At 40.0% G+C, this 12,841-nt stretch overlaps 2 non-coding genes across 2 annotated transcripts; both read right to left on the reverse strand.

Moving 5' to 3' along the window:
- Positions 1 to 851: 851 nt before the first annotated feature.
- On the reverse strand, positions 852 to 922 carry TRNAG-CCC (transfer RNA glycine (anticodon CCC)). The gene has a single exon. It is a non-coding gene; the product is annotated as a tRNA-Gly (tRNA).
- A 381-nt stretch (positions 923 to 1,303) lies between these two features.
- On the reverse strand, positions 1,304 to 1,374 carry TRNAG-CCC (transfer RNA glycine (anticodon CCC)). The gene has a single exon. It is a non-coding gene; the product is annotated as a tRNA-Gly (tRNA).
- Positions 1,375 to 12,841: the final 11,467 nt, after the last annotated feature.

The raw sequence follows: 12,841 nt of genomic DNA on the forward strand, positions 1-12,841 counted from the left end.
GCTCCCTTGGAAAAAAATTAGCCCATGTAATGAAAGCCCTATGTAACCGAAGGGTTAGGATTCTTTTGACATACAAATGAAAAGGTTAGAAGGATACTTTTGCCATGAGATTCCTAAACCGACTTAAACACTTTCAAGTATACAAAATGGACATGCGCATTCGGGGAATCAAACCCTGATCAGTACCGTGGGAGGGAATTATGATACCACTACACTAGTGCGCTCCCTTATAAGAATCTTATCCCATGTAATGAAAGCCCTATGTAACCGAGGGGTTCGGTGCCTTTTAACATACAAATATAAAGGTTACCAAGAATATTCTGACATGAGATTGCTAGACCGACTTAAACACTGCCGAGAACAATATTTTTTCGAGTAAACAAAAGGGACATGCGCATCCGGGGAAAAGAATCTTGGTCAGCACCGTGGTAGGGTGGAAGGGTACTATGATACCAATACACTAGATGTGCTCCGGACATGCGCATTCGGGGAATCAAAACCCGGTCATTTCCGTGGGAGGGTACTATGATACCAATACACTAGATGTGCTCCGGACATGCGCATTCGGGGAATCAAAACCCGGTCATTTCCGTGGGAGGGTACTATGATACCACTACACTAGATGCGCTCCCTTGTAAGAATCTTAGACCATGTAAAGAAAGCCCTATGTAACCGAGGGGTTAAGTGCCTTTTGACATACAAAAGAAAAGGCTATTAAGAATCTTTTGCCATGAGTTCCTAGACCGACTTAAACAATATATTCGAGTAAACAAAATGAACATTCGCATCCAGGGAATCGAACCCCGGTCAGTACCGTGGCAGGCAATATATTCAAGTAAACAAAATGGACATGCGCATCCGGGGAATCGAACCCCGGTCAGTACCGTGGGAGGGTACTATGATACCACTACACTAGATGCGCTCCCTTGTTAGAATCTTAGCCCTTGTAAAGAAAGTCCTATGCAACCGAGCGGTTAAGTGCCTTTTGACATACAAATGAAAAGGTTACCAAGAATCTTTTGCCATGAGATTCCTAGACCGACTTAAACACGGTCGAGAACAATATTTTTGAGTAAACAAAATGGACATGCGCATCCGAGAAATCGAACCCCGGTTTGTACTGTTGGAGGGTGCTATGATACCACTACACTAGATGCCGATGTAAAGAAAGCCCTATGTAACTGAGGAGTTAGGTGACTTTTGACATACAAATGAAAAGATGACCAAGAATCTTTTGCCATGAGATTCTTAGACCGACTTAAACACTGTCGAGAACAATATTTTTGAGTAAACAAAATGGACATGCGCATCCGGGGAATCGAACCCCGGTCAGTACCGTGGGAGGGTACTATGATACCACTACACTAGATGCGCTCCCTTGTAAGAATCTTAGCTCTTGTAAAGAAAGCCCTATGTAACCGAGCGGTTAAGTGCCTTTTGACATACAAATGAAAAGGTTACCAAGAATCTTTTGCCATGAGATTCCTAGACCGACTTAAACACGGTCGAGAACAATATTTTTGAGTAAACAAAATGGACATGCGCATCTGGGAAATCGAACCCCGGTTTGTACCGTGGGAGGGTGCTATGATACCACTACACTAGATGCCAATGTAAAGAAAGCCCTATGTAACAGAGGAGTTAGGTGACTTTTGACATACAAATGAAAAGGTTACCAAGAATCTTTTGCCATGAGATTCCTAGACTGACTTAAACACGCGCATTCTTGTAAGAATCTTAGCCCTAGTAAAGAAATCCCTATGTAACAGAGCGGTTAAGTGCCTTTTGACATACAAATGAAAAGGTTACCAAGAGTCTTTTGCCATGAGATTCCTAGACCGACTTAAACACTGTCGAGTATACAAAATGGACATGCGCATCCGATGAATCGAACCCCGGTCAGTACCGTGGGAGGGTACGTACTATGGTACCACTACATTAGATGCGCTCCGTTATAAGAATCTTAACCCATGTAATGAAAGCCCTATGTAACCGAGGGGTTAGGTGCCTTTTAACATACAAATATAAAGGTTACCAATAATATTTTGCCATGAGATGTCTAGACCGACTTAAACACTATCGAGAATAATTTCGAGTAAACAAAATGGACATTCGCATCCGGGGAAGAGAACCTCTGGTCAGCACCGTGGAAGGGTGGAAGGGTACTATGATACCACTACACTAGATACGATCCCTTGTAAGAATCTTTGCCCATGTAAAGAAGGTACTATGATACCACTACACTAGATGCGCTCCCTTGTAAGAATCTTTGCCCATGTAAAGAAAGCCCTATGTAACCGAGGGGTTAAGTGCATTTTGTTATACAAATGAAAAGGTTGCAAAGATTCTTTTGCCATGAGATTCGTAGACCGACTTCAACAGTATACAAAATGGACCATGCGCATCCGGGGAATCGAACCCCAGTCTGGACCCTGGGAGGGTACTATGATACTACCATACTTGATGCGCTCCCTTGTAAGAATCTTAGCCCATGTAAAGAAAGCCCTATGTAACCGAGGGGTTAAGTGCCTTTTGACATACATACAAATGAAAAGGTTACCAATAATCTTTTGCCATGAGATTCCTAGACCGACTTAAACACTGTCGAGAGCAATATTTTTGAGTAAACAAAATGGATGCATATGCGCATCTAGGGAATCAAACCCTAGTTAGTACCATGGGAGGGTACTACAATACCACTACACTAAATGCACTCTCTTATTAGAATCTTAGATCATGTAATGAAAGACTTATGTAACCTAGGGGTTAAGTACGTTTCGATATACAAATTAAAAGGTTACCAAGAATCTTTTAAAATGAGAACCCTAGGCCGACATAAACATTGTTGAGAACAATATTTTCGAGTAAACAAAATGGACATGCACATTCGGGGAATCGAAACCTAGTCAGTATCGTGGGAGGGTACTATGATACCATTACACTAGATGCGCTACCTTGTAAGAATCATAGCTCAGGTAATGAAAGCCCTATGTAACCGAGGGGTGAAATGCCTTTCGACATTCAAATGAAAAGGTTTCCAAGAATATTTTAAAATGAGAATCATAGGCCGACGTAAACACTGTTGAGATGAATATTTCGAGTAAACAAAATGGACTTGCGCATTTGGAGAATCAAACCCCGGTCAGTACCGTGGGAGGGTACTATGATATAACTACACTAGATGCGCTCCCTTGTTAGAATCTTAGCCCATGTAATGAAAGCGGTATGTAACTGAGGGGTTAAGTTCCTTCGACCTACAAATGAAAAGGCTACCAAAAATAGACATCCAAATTAAAAGGCTACCAAAAATCTTTTAAAATTAGAATACTTGGATGACACTTAAAAAGTGGGAGAGTACTATGATACTCACTGGATGGGCTTCTTCTTAGCCCATGTAATGAAAGCCCTATGTAACCGAGGGTTAAGTGCCTTTCAACATACAAATGAAAAGGTTACCAAGTATCTTTAAAAATGAGAACCCTAGGCCGACTTAAACACTGTCGAGAACAATATTTTTGAGTAACCAAAATGGACATGGGCATCTGGGGAATCGAGTCCCGGTCAGTACCGTGGGAGGGTACTATGATACCACTACACTAGATGCGCTCCCTTGTAAGAAACATAGCTCATGTAATGAAAGCACTATGTAACCGAGGGGTTAAGTGCCTTTCGACATACAAATGAAAATGTTACCAAGAATGTTTTAAAATGAGAATCATAGGCCAAGTTAAACACTATTGAGAATAATATTTTTGATTAAACAAAATGCACATGCGCATCCGGGGAATCAAACCTCATCAGTATCGTGGGAGGGTACTATGATACCACTACACTAGATCTGCTCCCTTATGAGAATCATAGCGCATGTAATGAAAGCACTATGTAACCGAGGGGTTAAGTGCCTTTCTACCTACAAATGAAAAGGTTACCAAGAATCTTTTAAAATGAGAATCTTTTGATAAAACAAAATGTTCATGCGCATCCAGGGAATCGAACCCCGTTAGTATCGTGGGAGGGTACTATGATACCACTACACTAGATGCGCTCCCTTGTGAGAATCATAGGGCATGTAATGAAAGCCCTATGTAACCGAGGGGTTAAGTGTCTTTCTACCTCCAAATGAAAATGTTACCAAGAGAATCATAGAACGACTTAAACACTGTCTAGAATAATATTTTTGAGTAAACAAAATGGACATGCACATCCGGAAAATCGAACCCCGATCAGTACCGTTGGAGGGTACTATGATACTACTACATCTAAAGATATATAAAAAAACATATGTAGAATGTATTTTGGAATTAAGGTTTTGTATTTAATAATAATAATAATTATTATTAAAAAAAAAAAACAAAATCAGTTAATAGAAATTAAAGAAAAGAAAAGAAGACAAGCTACTAGTGCCATGGAGAAAGGAGGAATGGACACGTGGATTGGAGGAAGGAAAAGAAAGAAAGATGGAGTACGAGGTGGTGTAGAAGGGTGGTACTAGATTTATGTGTCAGGTGAAAAGTTAGAGTGCTGTGGTGTGAGATTAAAAACCAAATAACAGAGAAAAAAGGAAAAATAGGACACGAGGGAGAGGAGTTGATATTGGTGACTCTTTCGAAATTCCTCATGGTTTGGTGATTTCGTTGTCGGGGGCGCAAGCTTGAGATTAGGGAAACGCTTGTGGAAACTGTCAGCGTTGGAAGTTTAAGAAAGCCCATTTGACCGAATCTTTAAATCCAGATATCTTAGTCTATACTGCGTAATAAGTTATGAAATATGGCTGGTTAGAATCGTAATAAGAAGATCTATAAAGTTGTAGTGGAAGTCGGGACGAAATACGGGCTGTAGGGGTGGAATATGGCTTCGGGACATAATCGGTATTAATAGGGAAGTTGGGAAAATGGCAAAAAAACGCAAGGAAGAAGATAGAGCGCGTGCACTACACGCAGGGAGCATGGGGAGCCACGACTGGGCGTGCTACTGGACGTTTTTCTGGCACGTGGGACAAACACGCTGAGAGTGTGAGGGCGCGTGAGACCTCATTTCAGCTTCCAGTTTGTCCCGTTTGATTCGTTTTGACCTGTTCTATCTAGTTTGACCTATACTTACCTTGAAAATTGTGAAATATAGATCTGATTGGAGGAAATTGTTTTAAAATACCCTATTAAACGTACATTCAAGAGAAAAAGGGATTCGAAACCAGGTAAGTAGCATATTGATCTTTGAACTAGTTCTTAACTTGTTTACAACATGTGAGTATGTTGTTTACCTAATTAAGAGCTTAGTATTTTTAAATGAGCTTTGATGATATTGAATGTTTATTGTATATTGTGACTGCTTGTCTGTGATGTAAGCATGTTATAAATGATTACTAGAATAATGTTTATACTAGAAACCAACTTGGGTCTCGACAACCCATTCTTTCCAACTTCCTCCTATAACGTGGAAGACCAACAACTCTAAACCATATAAGGCATCGGTCGTGCCTTCGAAATGATCACTTAATACCTAATCACATATGCTTTTCTAAAATAATCGTTCTTACCGTGACCCTTCATTGTCTAGCTGATAAGACAAAATTATCATTCTATGAATCCGGTGCAAAGTAAAATATCTCTAGTAAAGCAAATTTAGTATTGATACTTATTTTCAATATTTATTTAATTAATTTAAATTTAGTTTAGCAAAATTTAATTTGATGGATAAAATTAGCTGGTTTGCTCGAGAGGTCGGGAAGACTTAAGATCTTCTGCACATAAGTGCGCATATGTCTATATTTCTTGTTATTATAGATTATAATTTTTAATTCTTTTAAATCTTTCTTAATCATCCTATCCTTAGAAACTCTCTCATTTCGATGTGGTCTCAGTTCATTCATAGACCATTTTTTTTTTACTCGGGTATCACATTAAGTGTTTTTTGCTTGAAGTACTTTTACGTTGAATGACTTTCAAAGAATTTTCTTAAAAAAAACATGTGAGAACAAAACAGAAAAGACATGTGTTGGTATTTGGAGACCGTCTTTATTTAAATATATTTTCTTCAAAGTATTTTTTCAATTTCAATAATATATAACTTAAAAAAAAAACATATTATTTATTGATTTTAAAAGTATTAATCCATTAATGTAATATCTTTATTTTTAATTTATAAAAAGTATTGATAAAAAGCTAAGAAAAAGTCAATGACGCACCTCTAGTGTAGTGATGTCATAGTACCCTCCCATGATATTGATCGGGGTTCAATTCCTAGAATTGCCAAGACTTACTTGCAAAAATTCTCTTACTTGGACTTCATTTTTTTTACTCTATACTTGAGTTGGTATCCTTGAAAAATAAGAAATAGTAAAAATGAGTAAGTGGATAAATCCCTATGAATCTAATACGATGGTCACTATTCCTACAAGGTGTCCAACAAGAGCATCAGTGCCTACAAGGTGTCCAACAAGAGCATCAGTGTAACGACCCGGGAAAGAAAGAAAAAAAATAATATATATAATAAATAAATAAATAAAAGAGGAAAACGAGAAAACGAGAAAATAAGAAAAAAAAAAAAAAAAACTTAGTCGCCGGAAAACCCCGCCGAGTTTCGCGGAACCCACGCGAAACGACGGCCACAACACGCCCAGCCCTCAGCCCACGACACCCAGCATCTTCAGAACACCTGCAAAGGGAGAAAAGATAGAAAATTTCGAGAGAGAGAGAGAGAGAGATTTCAGACAAACGTCAGCGAGTGTCCAGTTTCTCCGACGAGCCCTCAAACCGACACCAAACGACCTGTTACCACCATGAGAAGGATCCCTAACGAAAGCATAATAACTCAGGGTGCGTTTTGTGTTATTTCGTAAGCGTCGTCGTCGGTAACCGAGGTCGGAAAATTAGGTTTTCTTAATCGTTCTTAGATCTGTGGCTTTTAGGAGCTTCTAGACCGCAAAACTCCCAGAAAAGAAAGAAGAACGACGACGAACAAAGAGGAAAAGGGAAGAAAGAGGACCGAAATTGGCAACGGAAACGCCGTGGGAAAGAGAGAGAAAGCTCGCCGGAAAATCGGCCGAAGTCGGGTAAGGAAGACGAGATCCACGGATTCGGGTCAACCCGAACCCAAAACCTGAGAGAGCCAGCCCATTCCTCCCTTGGCCTCTGCCTTCGGCCCAGCCCAACTACAGCGGCCCAAACCTCAAACCAGCCCAGAAGCTACGGTTCAGTTGAATCAACCCAGACTAGACCCACGGTCCAATTGAGTCGGACTGCGACCCACGCTTCGACCCGACACTACCGCTCGACGTGGCTCTCTCTATTGCCGCCACGTGTCACACAGCGGCGTAGGCAGTCCCTCGGCTCGGCTCGACGCAAACGGCTCGACTCCCTCCGGTGACGCTCCGGCGGCTCCTCCAGCGGCTCTTCGGCTCGGCTCACCTGTTTTCAGCCAAGTTTCCACTGTTTCGACCCTCCCGGATCTGTTTTCGGCCCCGATTAAGGTATCCGAGGCCGTTTTAGAGTCGTATTTCATATTTATTAAATTATAGGTAAATTAATTGTGAAATACTAACGGAAAGTGGTGAACGGTGTGATAGGAAACAAATCCCGGCGACGTAGGAAGCAGCTCTCACGGAACGGGAGCTTACGTTTAGCTATTTAGGGAGTACTTCGGTCAAGGCCAACCAAGTAAGTGGCCTTACTATAGGATAGGCTAAATAATTGTATGAGTTATGATGATGTGTGGATTATGATGCTTGATGATATGTGTGGTATATACATATTTTGTTGAGTGACGCTTGATATGTTTGACGCACGTTGTGGCATTATGATGAGCATGATGATTGCATGATTTTTACCTTAATATGATGATGTTTTCCATATTGAGCATGCTAGATGATGATGAGTGCCATATTGCATCATGTCGTTAGATCGACGTAGGACACAACCCTAATAGCATGAAAATGATATTAATATAAATATCCACGAGTATGCGTTACCTAGAGTAACAAAGAGATGAAACTAGAGGGTTGTGTCAGAAGAGACATTACGATGAATTTAGAGGGACCTCATGCATTTTGTATGTTCATAAGCATAGGGCTACTTCCCCTAGAGACGATGAGTGCGGACGCGCACCTTATGATGAGCGCGAATGCGCACAGGTGCGAAAGCACACAGATGAGGGTGTTCATGAGGCGCATGACACTATGGGGTTCCGCTGACCTCCGGACGTCGCTACAGATTAGCTTGACTAGAGGGTCCAGGGGGTGTGCGAGCGCCCTGGGGACTCACACTCGCACGTGTGAGTCGTGTGTAGGGAAGTACTACACATCCAATTTGTCCGAGACTAGAGGCCACCCCTAAGATGATTAGAGATAGGTCCCTAAATCATGATTGCATGTGTTTGCATTTGCATGGCCCCTATAGCGGGGCAACTTACTGAGTATTCTTTGAAATACTCAGGCCGTGTGCCACATCATTTTTCAGGTAAAGGCAAGGCGCACTTGTACGGAGGACGGCGGCATCGCGAGCAGAGACTGTGGCACGTGCATAGGGTAGATTCATATTTAAATTTCTAGTCTTAAGTTAGAATAGGTTGTTTTGCATTTCATTGTTTTAAATTATTTTGTATTTGTTTTTGTTTTCTCTAAATTTCAGTATTTCATATTTAAACACGTAAGACCATGGCTGTGTTTTCCAGAGAAGAAGTTGTTTTAAACGTTTTTTTTGAAAGTTTACGTTATTGACTATGTTCATGTAAGAGTTATATTTCCGCGTTATAGATGAGCATGAGACGTTAGTAGCGACTTTGAGTATGTGGAAATTTAGGGTCGTTACTGTTGGTATCAGAGCTCTAGGTTTTAGATTCTGTAGACTAGCCTACGATGTAGGCTTGGCACGTTCCATGGTCCCAACGTCGATGCCTCGTCACCGTCAGGTACGCCTTGCACAAGATAAGAAAGGAGAAACGTTTTCAAACTCGCATGCATCTTTATGTTAATGTTACTGAAATTGTTTTGATATTTCACGTATTTATTTAAGAGCATGATGTGATGTGTTGCATGATGAGTGATTTTGTTTGCAATATGATGTGAGCTTAGTAGATGTGGTGCATAGCATAATTTCATAGGTAATGAGCCTTAGATTTAAGAGATGATATCTTGGTTTCTAGAACCATGCTGCCTAGACCATGCGAAAGAGTAAGACGAGGAAAGGGACTACCTCCTATTAGAGATAGAGGACGAGGTGAGGCTGAAGAGAGCCCACCTCGAGAGGGATCAGAGACAGGATTTGAATTAGAACCCTTATTGTATGTATGGTCGGCAAGTAGCCCTGAGAGGGTAGACGTAGTAACTAAGGATAGAGAAAAGAATGACCAAGCAATAGTAGCCGACCAAACTCTAAGCGTAGTCCTAATAGTAGTAAAGATGACCGACTTCGACGTAGTACTAGGCATGGATTGACTAGCTGCAACCCATGATATTATAGAATGTCGCAAAAATAAAAAAGTGATATTCTCACCATCGGTGGGACCTAGCTTTAAATTTAAAGGCACAAATGTCGGGGCTACCCCAAAGGTAGTCTCGATGATGAAAGCAACGAGAATAGTCCAACAAGGCGGTTGAACTATATTAGCATGTGCCGTAGATGTAAGAGGAAAAGAAAAGACCCTAGAAAACATGTCCATCGTAAATGAGTTCCCAAATGTGTATTCGGATGACCTACCAGGAATACCCCCTTCCCGAGCGGTCGACTTCATCATCGAACTCGAGCCGGGAACTGGGCCTATTTCTAAAGCACCCTATCGCATGGTGCTAGCAGACTTGAAAGAACTCAAGGTGCAATTACAAGACTTACGGGATAAAGGGTTCATTCGACCTAGCATATTCCCCTAGGGTGCGCCAGTGTTGTTTGTTCAGAAGAAAAATGGATCGGTGCGTTTGTGCATCGATTACAAAGAGTTAAATAAGAGAATCATAAAGGACAAATACCCTTTACCTAGAATAGAAGACTTATTTGATCAACTAAGAGAAGCAACAATATTTTCTAAGATAGACCTGCGGTCAGGTTATCATTAAATAAAGAGTAAAGAAAAAGACGCACCAAAGACAACATTTAGGACAAGGTATGATCGCTATAAGTTCGTGGTATGTCATTTAGCCTCACCAATGCTTCAGCTGTGTTAATGGAGTTAATGAACCGAGTGTTCAAGGACTGTCTAGACACTTTTGTGATCGTGCTCATTGATGACATCCTAGTGTACTAAAAACAGACTTGGAATACCAGGAACACCTCTAAAAAGTCCTAGCCACCCTAAGAGAGAACAAGTTGTATGCCAAGTTTTCAAAGTGTGAATTTTGGTTACGATAAGTCTCTTTCTTAGGATACGTGGCGACAAAGGGTGGAGTATCCGTAGATCCTACTAAGGTCAAAGCGGTCACGAAGTAGGAACGCCCAACTTCGGTAACATCAGTACAGAGTTTCTTGGGACTAGCGAGATACTATTGAAGGTTCGTGTAGGACTTCTCTAGAATAGCCTCGCCTTTGACACAGCTAACGAGAAAAGGGGTAACATTTATATGAAATGATGCTTGTGAAGCAAGCTTCCAAAACCTAAAATAGAGATTGGTAACCGTCTCGGTATTCACGGTTCCCAAGATCTCAGAAGAGTACGTAATCTATAGTGATGCCTTCAAAGAATGGACTAGGATGTTAATGCAACACGTTAAAGTTGTTGCATACGCGTCCCGTCAACTAAAAGAATACGAAGATAATTACCCTACCCACGATCTGGAGTTGGCCGTTGTAGTGTTCGCGCTGAAAATTTGGTGACACTACCTGTATGGAGAGAAAATTCAAAGTTTAACCGACCACAAGATTTTAAATATTTCTTCACCCAGAAAGAGTTAAATATGAGACAGAGAAGGTGGTTAGAATTGGTGAAGGACTACGATGTAGATATCCAGTACCACCCTGAAAAAGCAAATGTGGTCGCAGACGCTTTGAGTAGAAAGGTGGCCCACTCTTCGGCCCTCATTACGAGGGAAGTAAGGGTACAAAGAAAATTTGATGGAGCCATCATAGTTGTAGCGACCGAGAGAGTCATGGCACAACTGGCCCGACTTACAGTGCAACCTACACTTAGGCAAAGAATGGTTACCTCCCAACGAGAGGATCCAAACCTACAGAAAGTCTTAAGCCAGCTAGCTGAGAGTCTAGTAATGGACTTACTTGCAATTCCCTAGATTTGCCAAGACTTACTTGCAAAAATTCTCTTACTTGGACTTCATTTTTTTTACTTTATACTTGAGTTGGTATCCTTGAAAAATAAGAAATAGTAAAAATGAGTAAGTGGATAAATCCTGTGAATCTAATACGATGGTCACTATTCCTACAAGGTGTCCGACAAGAGCATCAGAGAATGCCAGCTCGATCAGGAAAATAGTCGACTGAGAATGCTAGCCTGATGGTCATTTATTGAGTATGTCTTAAAATAATCAAGCCACGTGTTACTTTTATTTTTATTTTTTTCAGGTAAAGGCAATGCTCCCTGCACGGTTGACGGTGGCATCGCAACTTTAAAGATCATGACACGTGCATAAGATAGTTGTATTTAATTTCGTAGACTATAGATAAGAATATGGTATTTCTGTTTTATTTTTACTTATGTCTATTTTAATTTTTTCATTGATTTGTTTTAAAGACATTTTATTAACATGTAAGTTCATAACAATGTTTTATGATTTGTTTCAAATGATTATTTTCAATGTTTTATGATTTGTTTCAAATGATTATTTCCGCATAAAATGGTTAAGTTAGGTATACAGCAGTGACTTTAGGTTAGTAAAAATCTAGTGTCATGATCGCTGATGTAATAACAAAAAAATTTAAAAAAAAAAAAAAGAAAATAAAAGGAAAGGAAAGGAACACGAAATTTGTCCCTTATTGCTGAAGTTGAGAAGTGAGGAGTTTTGGACTCCATTGTAGAAGGAGGTCCTTTACTTCATTTCATCATCTCACTTAATGGTTCGAAGTCAGTCGGTGAATACATTTTCTGACGATTCTAGACAAGTATTTTGGCTGACCCGATTTGGGTTTAATACACTCGAGCCCTTTCCTACTAGTTTCAACTCTTCGGAAGTATTTAAAGTTGGTATGACTACCTTTTAGCTGGTTTAAATTTTTATCGTCTGGTTTAAATTATTTTCTGTGGTGACCCAATTCCAGGAGTAGAATGCTAGTTTATAATTGTGGGGTTTAAATTTTTATCGTCTAGTTTAAATTATTTTCTGTGGTGACCTAATTCTAAGAGTAGAATGCTAGTTTATAATTGTGGAACTCCTTAGATAGAATTAAATTTCAAAGAGCAGCGTTAAGCTAGCATTAAGGGACGTAGTAGCTTTGGCCAAGGCCAACCAAGTAAGTGGTCTTACTATCGACATGGTTAGAAATTTGTATATTGACACGTGCTCTGTGGCACTGCATGTATGATGTGTTTGATATGTATGATATCTTTACGAAATGATATGTCTGTAATGTGATATGACTATGATTTGATATGTGTGAGATGTTTATGAAATGATACGTCTGTGATATGATATGACTATGACATCATATGTCAATTTATGATATGATATGTTTGATGATATGATACATGTTATGATATGTTATGATATGATTTATGATATGATACGCGCATGCATGATATTGTATGTTGAAGGATATGTTATGTGCATGATATGATATAACACAATATATGACATGAATGATGCACAGTAAAAATGTGTTGACACAATACACAACCCCAAAATATATTTTAAGGGCTATGTCGTAAAATGATACAATACGAAGGAAAAGAGAAGGGGTTGTCTTAC

The sequence above is a fragment of the Cucurbita pepo genome, chromosome 18 (genome assembly GCF_057944985.1).
Source record: "Cucurbita pepo subsp. pepo isolate OVF chromosome 18, ASM5794498v1, whole genome shotgun sequence".
Lineage (NCBI taxonomy): Eukaryota > Viridiplantae > Streptophyta > Magnoliopsida > Cucurbitales > Cucurbitaceae > Cucurbita > Cucurbita pepo.